The sequence below is a fragment of the Thamnophis elegans genome, chromosome 14 (assembly GCF_009769535.1).
Source record: "Thamnophis elegans isolate rThaEle1 chromosome 14, rThaEle1.pri, whole genome shotgun sequence".
Lineage (NCBI taxonomy): Eukaryota > Metazoa > Chordata > Lepidosauria > Squamata > Colubridae > Thamnophis > Thamnophis elegans.
The window spans coordinates 7,345,505-7,356,365 of record NC_045554.1 but is presented as its reverse complement, the minus strand read 5'-3'; positions in this window follow the sequence as shown (position 1 = coordinate 7,356,365).

Here is a 10,861-nt window from a genome sequence, read left to right as displayed (position 1 = left end):
TTCCACATCCCATCCTCTGCTCTGCCACTGGAGACGGCTGGGCACTTGTCACTGGAAGAGGGAGGCACTCGAGCCCAGGCAGCACATGGATCTTCCAGCCGGTCAATCGGGCAGAGGGTGGCAGGAGGGAGAAAGAGGAGGCGGAGGTAGAGGAAGAAGAAGGGAAAAAAAGAAGAAGAAGAGGAAGAAGGAGAAGGAGAAGAAGAAGGGAAAGAGAGAGGGAGGGAGGAGGCAATTACAGCCACCGGCCAGGCAAAGGGTTAATGCCTCTTTCCAACTGGAGGCGCTGCGCCCATCTTCAAATACACACACACACCAACGTATACCACACACTCACTCACTCACACACACATTCTTTCCTGGTCTTCCTTCTGGGTCCTAGCACCCCTCTCCTTTTCAATCGTCTACATTTCTTTGGATGGATATTAAGGGAGCCGGCTGCAGGATTAAGCTCGCAGGAAGTCCCAGCACGTAGCTTGACTCTCTCCCTCCCTCCCACCCCCCCAAAAAAAGCTCAACCAGGGGCCTGGTTAACACTGGGGTGGAGAGAAATCCCATCACCTTACGGCTCGATCGGGATGTTTTTTCTGTGGGTGTGTTTTTTCCTTCCTGTTATATTTTATGGCTGGCTTCAGACAAAAGACGGATCCGTTGGTCCTCCGTTTGAGGGTGGAGCAACCGCATGTTGTGAGAATAGAGGCAATCGGGGTCTGTGAACCCTTCTTTAGTGAAAGGGGATGTAAACAATAACAGAGTTGAAAAGGACCCTGGAGGCCATCTAGTCTAACCCCCTGCCCCCCCAGGAGGCCTGTACTAGGGATTCGAACCGCCAAACTGCCGACCTTTCTGATCGACAAGCTCAGCGTCTTAGCCCCTGAGCCACCTCCTCAGACTGTATAGGATTGTCTATGCATGTAGGATTTGGTTCCATGCTTTTCAAATTAGGAGAAATTCCGTGGAAACTTCCCACCTGCTGGACTTTCCCTACATCTTTTGAGGATGAAATTCAAGACGAATTTTGCAGGCGACACTTGACAGTTGGCCCGACTGAACTGGCTGGGGTCCGGCCCCTGTAAAAAAAATTGCTTTTGGAGAGATCTCATTTCTCGTTTTAATTTGGTTCTTGAAGACTTACTAATTTTTGAAGAGCGGTGTGTTTATTGGGTTGAGTTTTTTTTAACCAAATCCCAAAAGGTTAGGAACTAACAGTGTTCTGAGCTAGGTTTCCCCAAAAAGCAGGAGGCAGAATTCTGGTCCTGAAAAAAACCCTTTTTATTAAACAAATGTGAATTCCTCTCCTTCACGTTCAGCAAAGGCCTGGCAAACAGTCTTTCAAAGGAATATTTAGGACCACAGACCTTATCTATCTTGGAAAGCTGCCATGTCAATATTTTTCAAATGAGGCGCTGTGCAAGGAAAGATTTGGGCACAGAGTCTCTGAGATTCACGGACAGATCTTCACACTCCTGAAATAAACTAACGACCGAATGAATGACTTGTTTCCTGCAAAAGCCCCCTCCCCTTTCGCTCCTCTTTTGTTTCCCATGGGAGGGGCCATTAACCTTCCACCTGTGACTTTACTCCCAAGTCGACCCAGATTTCTGAGTGGTTCTTTTCGTCTGGCAGCTCTGTGCATGCGCACACTGGGAACAGGCTCCAGCTGTTCCTCTGCCTCACTGCTGAGAATTGCCAGACGACTCTGGCCCCCTCTCTGCCTCGGACACAGAGCCCTCCTCAGAGCCTTCCCCAGACTCCGGGACTTAATCACAACTTAATCAACACCATGAAACCAATTATTTTCAAATAAAATTAAATAGAACCAGCGTACCTACAAGAGCGAAGAGCACGGATACATCCATAATTAATGGACAGTGTTTGCGTGTGTGCGCCTGCGTGCACGTGTGTATAATTGAAAAATAGCAACCACAACATTGGGGCCAACACTTGGAAGGATGCCCACGCTCGGTTAATTTTATGATCGTATAAAACTGGATTAAAAATACAAATTATCTAGCACTCTGAGAAGCCACTGTTGTTTTTCTCTGGGTTTCTCTGTACATACATACAAACTGTGTGTGTGTGTGTGTGTCTGTGTGTGTGTTGCATTTGTGCTGATAAATAAATAAAGGGAGAATAGTATAGATCTATTTCAAGTTATTTAGCTCTCATCAGCTAGCCATACCCTTACTGGGATTTGAACCTGGGCTGAATTACATATTAGGCAGCTGTATTAGCCACTAGGCCACAGGTTCTCCTCCTTTATCATATATCTATATATCTATACATCTATACATCTATAGATCTATATCGATAGATAGACAGACAGACAGACAGATATAGAGATAGAGATAGAGATAGAGATAGATAGATAGATAGATAGATAGATAGATAGATAGAGAGAGAGAGAGAGAGAGAGATGAGAGAGAGATGATAGATAGATGATAGATAGATAGATAGATAGATAGATAGATAGATAGATAGATAGATAGATAGATAGATAGATAGATAGATGAGATAGATGGTAGGTAGGTAGGTAGGTAGATAGATAGGTAGGTAGGTAGATAGATAGATACAGGCAGATGAGATAGGTGGTAGGTAGGTAGGTAGGTAGGTAGATATATAGGTAGATATGGATGGATGGATGGATGGATGGATAGATGAGAGAGAGAGGGAGAGAGAGAAAATTACTAGTTCCAGTGGCATGGATGGTCTAAGTAGGGAGGCCTAGTAGACAAAGCAATGCTTGTGACAATCGCAATCTCCTTGTGGTCACCCAATGATTTGTGTACTTGGCAACTGGCAAATATTTCTGACCAGGTGCAGCCTCCGGGGGTCCCATGAACATCCTTTTGCCACCTTCTTAGTGGTCTCTGACAAGTCACGTCAATGGGGAAGCCAGCAGAACATCACTAGCCACAGTCATGTGAAGCCTCGCTAAATGACCGCAAGCAAAAAAAGGTTGTAAAAATAGGGTGTAGGCACGTGATGCCTTACTTGTTAAATAAGAATAAAATAAGTACACAAAACAATAAAACAGCTACTTACAGACGAAATATGGCTGTCCTTGCGGGTCTTCAACATTACTCATCACTCTACACACACACTTCCAGCCCCTCTGCCTCTTCCCTCTTCCTGGATTCACTCAGATGTTTTTAAAACTCACAGCCTGTGCACAGCACACACACTTCCAGCCCCTCTGCCTCTTCCCTCTTTCTGGATTCACTCAGACGTTTTAAAAACTCACAGCCTGTGCACAGCACACACACTTCCAGCCCCTCTGCCTCTTCCCTCTTCCTGGATTCACTCAGACATTTTAAAAACTCACAGCCTGTGCACAGCACACACACTTCCAGCCCCTCTGCCTCTTCCCTCTTTCTGGATTCACTCAGACGTTTTAAAAACTCACAGCCTGTGCACAGCACACACACTTCCAGCCCTTCTGCCTCTTCCCTCTTTCTGGATTCACTCAGACGTTTTAAAAACTCACAGCCTGTGCACAGCACACACACTTCCAGCCCCTCTGCCTCTTCCCTCTTCCTGGATTCACTCAGACGTTTTTAAAACTCACAGCCTGTGCACACACAAGAGGTTTTTAAAACCCACATCTCAACATCATTTGCAGAAACCTTAGTTCTCCTTTAGTTGCTGGGGAAAAGATGCAGGTGTGAATGGGGATCTATGTATAACCCACAACCCCTCCCAAACCCTTGATTGCCAAGTTATCAAAAAGAAACGGTCCCTCTCCTGTCTCTCTGTAAGCCGAACAGAAGCTTTTGACCAACTTTTCAGACATTTCAGGTGCATTTTAATCTCTTAGTTTTGGATTTTTTTTTAAGCAGGAAAGGTCTTGGCTGTCGGCCACCGGAGTCAAAGATATATTAGCTGGAATTCAACCCGAGTGTGCCTTTGAGCATGTTCTGAGCCGAGACATTTGCTTTTTGTACTAGAGCAGTGTGAAAAAGGCGAAACACCAAGTTACTTCCAGCTTTTTCCCTTGAAGTCTCAACTCCGCAGGAGAACGTCAATTATTGTCACTGGGAGCTCCAAAGAGAATGTTTCCTTCTCATTTGATTTGCTTGCAAACTGTCTAGAGAGCATCTCCTTGCTGAGGAAACACATGCACGACAATCAATACAGGTAGACCTCTGGTCTAACCGAGGCTTCCTGAGAGCCTGAAGCAAACTCCTTGTCCCAACAAAAAACCCTTTTATTATTTGGCTGTGAATTCTGCTCATTCACATCCAGCAAAGTCTTTCGAGGGAGGATTTACAGTCACAGACCTCATCTGGCTTGGAGAGCGGCCAGGACGATCTCTGCAGAACTTGGCAAGGAGCCTCGGAGAGTCACGAACCAATGAAGCGAACTAATGGTCTCCTGCAAATTCCACTCCCCTTTCGCTCCTCTTTTATTTCCTCTGGGAGGGGCCATTCATAATCCACCTGTGGCCTTCCTCCCAAGTCAACCCCTGTTCTTTAGCTGCTCCCTTCGTCTGGCAACTCTGTGCATGCGCACACTGGGAACAGGCTCCAGCTGTTCTTCTGCCTCACTGATGTCTGACTCTGAAGGCAGCTGATAACTGGCATACGGCCCTGGCCCCCTCTCTGCCTCTGACACAGAGCCCTCATCAGAGCCTTCCCCAGACTCCAGGACTGGCCCATGTCCCTCCCCAACCTCCTCACTGTCCGAATCTGCTGCCAGCTCCTCTGGTTGCTGGCAGGCCACAATATCCTCGACCAATTGTTTAGGGACATTTAAGTTCCAACAGCACACAAAAAAAGAAGTTTTTCACACTGACGACCGTTTTAGCATCCCCATGCCCATGTGATCAGATCCGGATGCTCTGGCAACCAGCTCGTCTTTAGGATGGTTGCAATGTCCTGTGTGTGTGACGTCATGGCAAGATAGGTTGTAAAATTAGGCAGAACTCATTTAGTAACTGTCTTGCTTAGCAACAGAAATTTGGGGGCTCAATTGTGGTCGTAGGTCGAAGATCATGGTTTCTTGTAGGTGACTGGATTCAAAGAATGGGCTTAGCCCATTAGATCTTGCTTGCAAACCATAATCTAGGTTTGCAATAGATGCCAAGTTAAAAATAGCTTGCTTCTTTCTTTCTTTCTTTCTTTCTTTCTTTCTTTCTTTCTTTCTTTCTTTCTTTCTTTCTTTCTTTTCTTTCTCTCTGTCCCTTCCTTCCTTTCTTCCATTCTTCCTTCCTTTTCCTCCCTTCTTTCTTTTTCCTCCTTCCCTTCCTTCCTTCCTTTCTCTTTCTCTCTCTCTCTGTCCCTTCCTTCCATACCTCCTTCCTTTTCTCTCTTCTTTCTTTTTCCTCCTTCCCTTCCTTCCTTCCTCTCTCTCTCTCTGTCCCTTCCTTCCATTCTTCCTTCCTTTTCCTCCCTTTCTTCCTTTCTTTCTCTCTCTCCCTTCCTTCCATTCTTCCTTCCTTCCTTTTCCTCCTTTCTTTTTCCTCCCTCTCTCCCTTTCTCTCTCTCTCCCTTCCTTCCTTTCTTCCCTGCTTCCTTCCTGTTCCTCCCTCCCGTCTTTTTCTTTCGCTCTTTCTGTCTTGTGCTTTCTTTCTTTCTCTCTCTCTCTCTCTCTCTCTTCCTTCCATTCTTCCTTGCTTTTCCTTCCTTCCTTCCCTCTCCCTCCTCTTTTGCACTTGATACACATTTTTATATATTTGCCCAACATGGGGAAGAGACTTAATTGCCCGGAACATCCGGGAGCATTGTGGAAAAAGTCTTCGGTCCAGCCTGCCATGCCCTCCATGAATCATACATTTGGGCAGCAAATTACACCACCCTTTTCTTTTTCTTTTAATCACGCAGGGATGTAATCATTTAAACCTATTTCCCTTCAGAAGCTCCAAATTGCTTTGTGAGCTCTACCAAAGGAATCAACAGAGGGTGACAAACGCTTTCTCTGAACGTAAAAAAAAAAAAAAAAAGAGGTCCCTGCAATTATCCCTGTCCAGATAGTAGCTCAGGAGGAACAAAGAACATGAGTCACCAAACCACCTTCATCAGTAAAGAGAAATTCAGGAAAAAAGGAACAACAAAGGAAGAAGTCCTGAAATGCAGGGTTACAGCGACCCAGGAAAATCGCACACCTTTGCCTGCAAAAGTGGGACAACGCCACTCGGACATTTTTCACCTCTCAGCCTTTCAATTTGGACCCTTTAAGCTTCTTTGAGGGGGATGCAGTGGCTCAGTGGCTAAGACGCTGAGCTTGTCGATCAGAAAGGTCGGCAGTTTGGCCGTTTGAATCCTAGCGCCGCGTTAACAGAGTGAGCTCCCGTGACCTGTCCCAGCTTCTGCCAACCTAGCAGTTCGAAAGCACGTAAAAAAATGCAAGTAGAAAAACAGGGACACCTTTGGTGGGAAGGTAGCAGCGTTCCGTGCGCCTTCGGTGTTGAGTCAGGCCGGCCACATGACCACGGAGATGTCTTCGGACAGCGCTGGCTCCTCGGCTTTGAAACAGAGATGAGCACCTCTAGGGGAGTCGTTCCCGACTCCCCTAGAGTCGGGAACGACTAGCACATATGTGCGAGGGGAACCTTAAGTTATAGAAAAGCCCCAAATCTGGTAAAAATTGAAGATAGCAGATGTGAAATTGGCTGAAATCTCTCAAAAATGTACTGTCAAGAAGCTTTTTCTAAAAGTTTTCTCAGAGTCTGCAGCCTAATTCTCATTTTCTGTCTCCTGGGCCCAAAACAGAGGGCTGGGTTGCTTCCTCTTATTTGGACAGCCATTATTGGATAGTTTGCTTGGGATTCCAGCCCCGAGTAAGGGATCGAACCCATGGATCCAGACAGCCACACTCAAAAGAAGGAGAACAGAAGAGTCTCCGGTAGCACATTTATCTTCTCCTGCTGCGCCTAGCATATCTTTGCACAAGAAAAGTCAGAACACCAGAACCAGATGGGACTTCTGGTTCCCACAAGCCCACGAAGGTTTCTAGCTAGCCTGATGGAAGTGGTTTGTGCTTGCCTTCTTCCTAGGATTGAGGAGGAGCGATGGGTCCAAGGTCAACAGGTGGCGTTCATCCATAAGGCAAGACTAACTTTAGCACTCTTGGTCGAAGCACTTTAATTGCCTTGGGCCCCAAGGTCAGGATACAAGCATCTCTTGAGAGTGAATCAGGTTTTTGTAGGCGACTGATGGAGAGCACACAAAAGAGAAGGACAACATTTTACACACACGGTTGAAAGGGATTCTGTAAGTGGTTGCCTGGTCCTGAACCCTCCTTAGAAAAGGCTCTTCAAAATCCCAAATCCTTTTGTGGGGAGTAATTTTAACAAGGGCTTTAAGAGATCAAGAGCGCAGGATCCGTTTAGCCTTTAAGAAGTCTGAGAGGAGACATAATTGTATTTTTCAAGCACACTACAAGACACAAGCTGTTCTTTCTTGTTGAGTACAGAGCACTGAATAACGGCCTTCAAGTACAAGGAGAGACATTCCTGATGAATATGGAAGAAACATTCCTCACGACAAGAGCTACTAGCCTTTTTTTTTTTTTTCAAAAGCCGAGATTGTTGGGGAAGCTAGAAGGAAAGAGAAGAGAAGGACCTGTAGCAAGGTTGATGGACTTGCTTAGAGTGGTAGTAGACAGACTGCCAGGAGATCAGAAGGGTCACGTTCTCCAGATCATCTTGGAGAAGATTTCTTTCTGTGATGACCAAGAGTCAAAGCCAATTTGACAATAATCAACACTGGGAGCAGTTCAGTGATGGGACAGATGATGTAGGAAGGTTGTTGGATACTCTTGATGAGTATGGTCAATCAGGTAATTTCTGCTGGGGCTTTAATTTCAGTTCTTCAATGAATGGAGGATTGGCCTGGAAGTCCTCCCTCACCTCTATTACTCTATAGATGCCCATCCACAAAATACATTGTTAAACCATTGTTCAATGTAACCTATGTGAAGAATTTCCTTTTCTCAGACCCAGATCCTCTCTCCCTGCCTTTCAGCTTCATTGGATGACCCAAGATGCTGAAGGAAGAGAGGATAGTCCTTCAGAACTACTCCCTCAACACCATGGGAACATGGGACACACTTTTTCCATGCTTCTTCTCACCTTAGTTTGCCTTGGTTCTAATCTCTTCCCATGGAGGAGTTTCTCCAACCAATTGCAGAAATGTCATCTGACTGTCATCTGATTGTAATTCTGGAGACCTCCTTCCCAACCGTGGGAAGAGAAGACATCCTTCTGGGTCTCCAACCGTCACTTCTGCTCTTGTTCTTGTTCATCCATTCTTCTTCTTCTTCTTCCTCCTCCTCCTCCTCCTTCTTCTTCCTCCTCTCTCCTCTTCCTCCTCTTCTTCTCCTCTCTCCTCCCTCCTCTTCTCCTCCTCCTCCTTCTTCCTCCTCCTCCTCCTTGTCTCACTCATCTCCTCCTCCTTCTTCCTCCTCCTCCCTCTTCCCTCCTCCTCTCTCCTCTTCCTCCTCTTCTCCTCCTCTCTCCTCCCTCCTCTTCTCCTCCTCCTTCTTCCTCCTCCTCGTCTCACTCATCTCCTCCTCCTTCTTCCTCCTCCTCCCTCTTCCCTCCTCCTCTCTCCTCTTCCTCCTCTTCTCCTCCTCTCTCCTCCCTCCTCTTCTCCTCCTCCTCCCTCCTTCTCTTCTCCTCCTCCTCCTCTTCCTCCTCCTCTCTCCTTCTCCTCTTCTTCTTCCTCCTCTCTCCTCCCTCCATCTCTGCTCCTTCTATAGCCATAGCAATAGCAGTTAGACTTATATACCGCTTCATAGGGCTTTCAGCCCTCTCTAAGCGGTTTACAAAGTCAGCATATCGCCCCCACAATCCGGGTCCTCATTTTACCCACCTCGGAAGGATGGAAGGCTGAGTCAACCCTGAGCCGGTGAGATTTGAACCGCTGAACTGCTGATCTAGCAGTCAGCTGAAGTGGCCTGCAGTACTGCACTCTACCCACTGCACCACCTCGGCTTCTCCTTCTCCTCCTTCCTCTTCCTCTTCTCTTTCTCCTCTTCCTCTTCCTTTTCTCCTCCTCCCCCTCCTCCTCCTTTCTTCTTCTTTTTCTCCCCATCGCTACCTCTGCCACTTTTCCATGTGGCATCAATCAGTCTCTGTGGCAGAAGAGAACAGGAAGGCTATGTCTATTTCCCTGGGTGAGCAATTGTGGTTGGGCTGATCTGTACCAGTCGACTTTCAAATGATGTTAATTCAATTCACGGTGCCCTGAAGGACTGGGCTGGGGTTCTTACTGCTAACTGTGTTCAGTTCCAGAAAGTTATCAACGGCTTATTAGTATGAATGGTGGAAAGGAGGAAGAATAAGGAACAGGAGGGGAGGGGAGAAAACCCACATCGGATCTACTGGCCTGCCCTACTAATGAGGCCAATAAAGTGGCTTTTGAGCACTTTTGCACAACCTCCATCTAGACGTGAGTCAGAACAATGAGTTGCTGGAAGGCAAGGCTGAGAGAGAAGAAAGGGTGGGACATGTGTTACATCTGGAAAGGAAAAGCTTCAGGGGAAGCCACCAAGTTTGAGAATGGATGGAAGAGAAGAAAAGGAGGGAATGGAGGAAAGTTTTTGGGAACTCACTTTCACTTTCAGACCCTGGAACAGATAGCCACAGGCCAGGCAGATTTGCAGAAAGTTGGATACAATCTCCCTTTCAAAATATGAGAGAAAGAGGGAGGGAGAGGGAGGTGAATGGATAGAGAGAGGAATAAATGGATGGATGGATGGGTGTTTGATAAGTAGGAAGATAGATGAGGGTATGTATTTATGGATGGATATGTATATACTTGCAATGTATGGCTATTTTCCTGGGCTCCAAGATCATTGCAGATGAGGACTGCAGCCAAGAAATTAAAAGAGGCTTGCTCCTGGGGAGGAAAGCAATGGCAAATCTAGACAGCATCCTAAAAAGCAGAGACATCACCCTGCCAACAAAAGTGTGTCTAGTCAAGGCTGTGGTTTTCCCAATTGCAATGGGTGGCTGTGGAGGTTGGACTATAAGGTAGGCTGAGCGCCAAAGAATGGAGGCCTCTGAACTCTGGTGCTGGAGAAGACTCCTGCGAGTCCCTTGGACTGCAAGGCCATCCAACCGGTCAGTCTTAGAGGAGATCCACCCTGGCTGGCTGCTCTTTAGAAGGCCAGATCCTGAAGAGGAACCTCAAAGACTTTGGCCACCTCATGAGAAGGAAGAAGGACTCCCTGGAGAAGAGCCTCATGCTGGGAACGATGGAGGGCAAAAGAAGAAGGAGACGGCAGAGAATGAGGAGGCTGGATGGAGTCACTGAAGCAGTCGGCATCAGCTTCAATGGACTCCAGAGGATGGTAGAGGACAGGAAGGCCTGAAGGAACGTTGTCCATGTCCAACGTGATGGGTCAGACACGACTTTGCGACCAAGAACAACAACCTGTATATAGATGGATAGATAAAGGGATAGAGAGAAATGGATGGAGATATAGATATGCCAATAGCTAGGCAGATAGATAAGTAAGCGGATGGATACATAGACACAGACAGATGAATGGACAGACAGCGATGCAAATTGATACACAGGTAGATGGGCGGGTGAATAAATTATTACAACATGTAAAAAATAAGACTATAATACAGGATCCAATTTTGGGGTCAAACAGTAAACACAATGATAAAATACAGATCTGATCAATAAAAATAATCCACATTCCTACAAATGCATCCCCTTTATGGGAGGCCCCCCTATCTCTGTTCATTGTAAGGGGCTCTGAACTCAACTGCATTCCCCCATATCTCTCTTGGTGCGTTGCAGCAGGGCTGGACTAGATGACCTCCCCTGGCCCTTCTTATAATTCTGCAACAATTCTGCTGCAAGAATCAAATCCATCGAGGATCCGAGGGAGCCCTGCTTTTTAT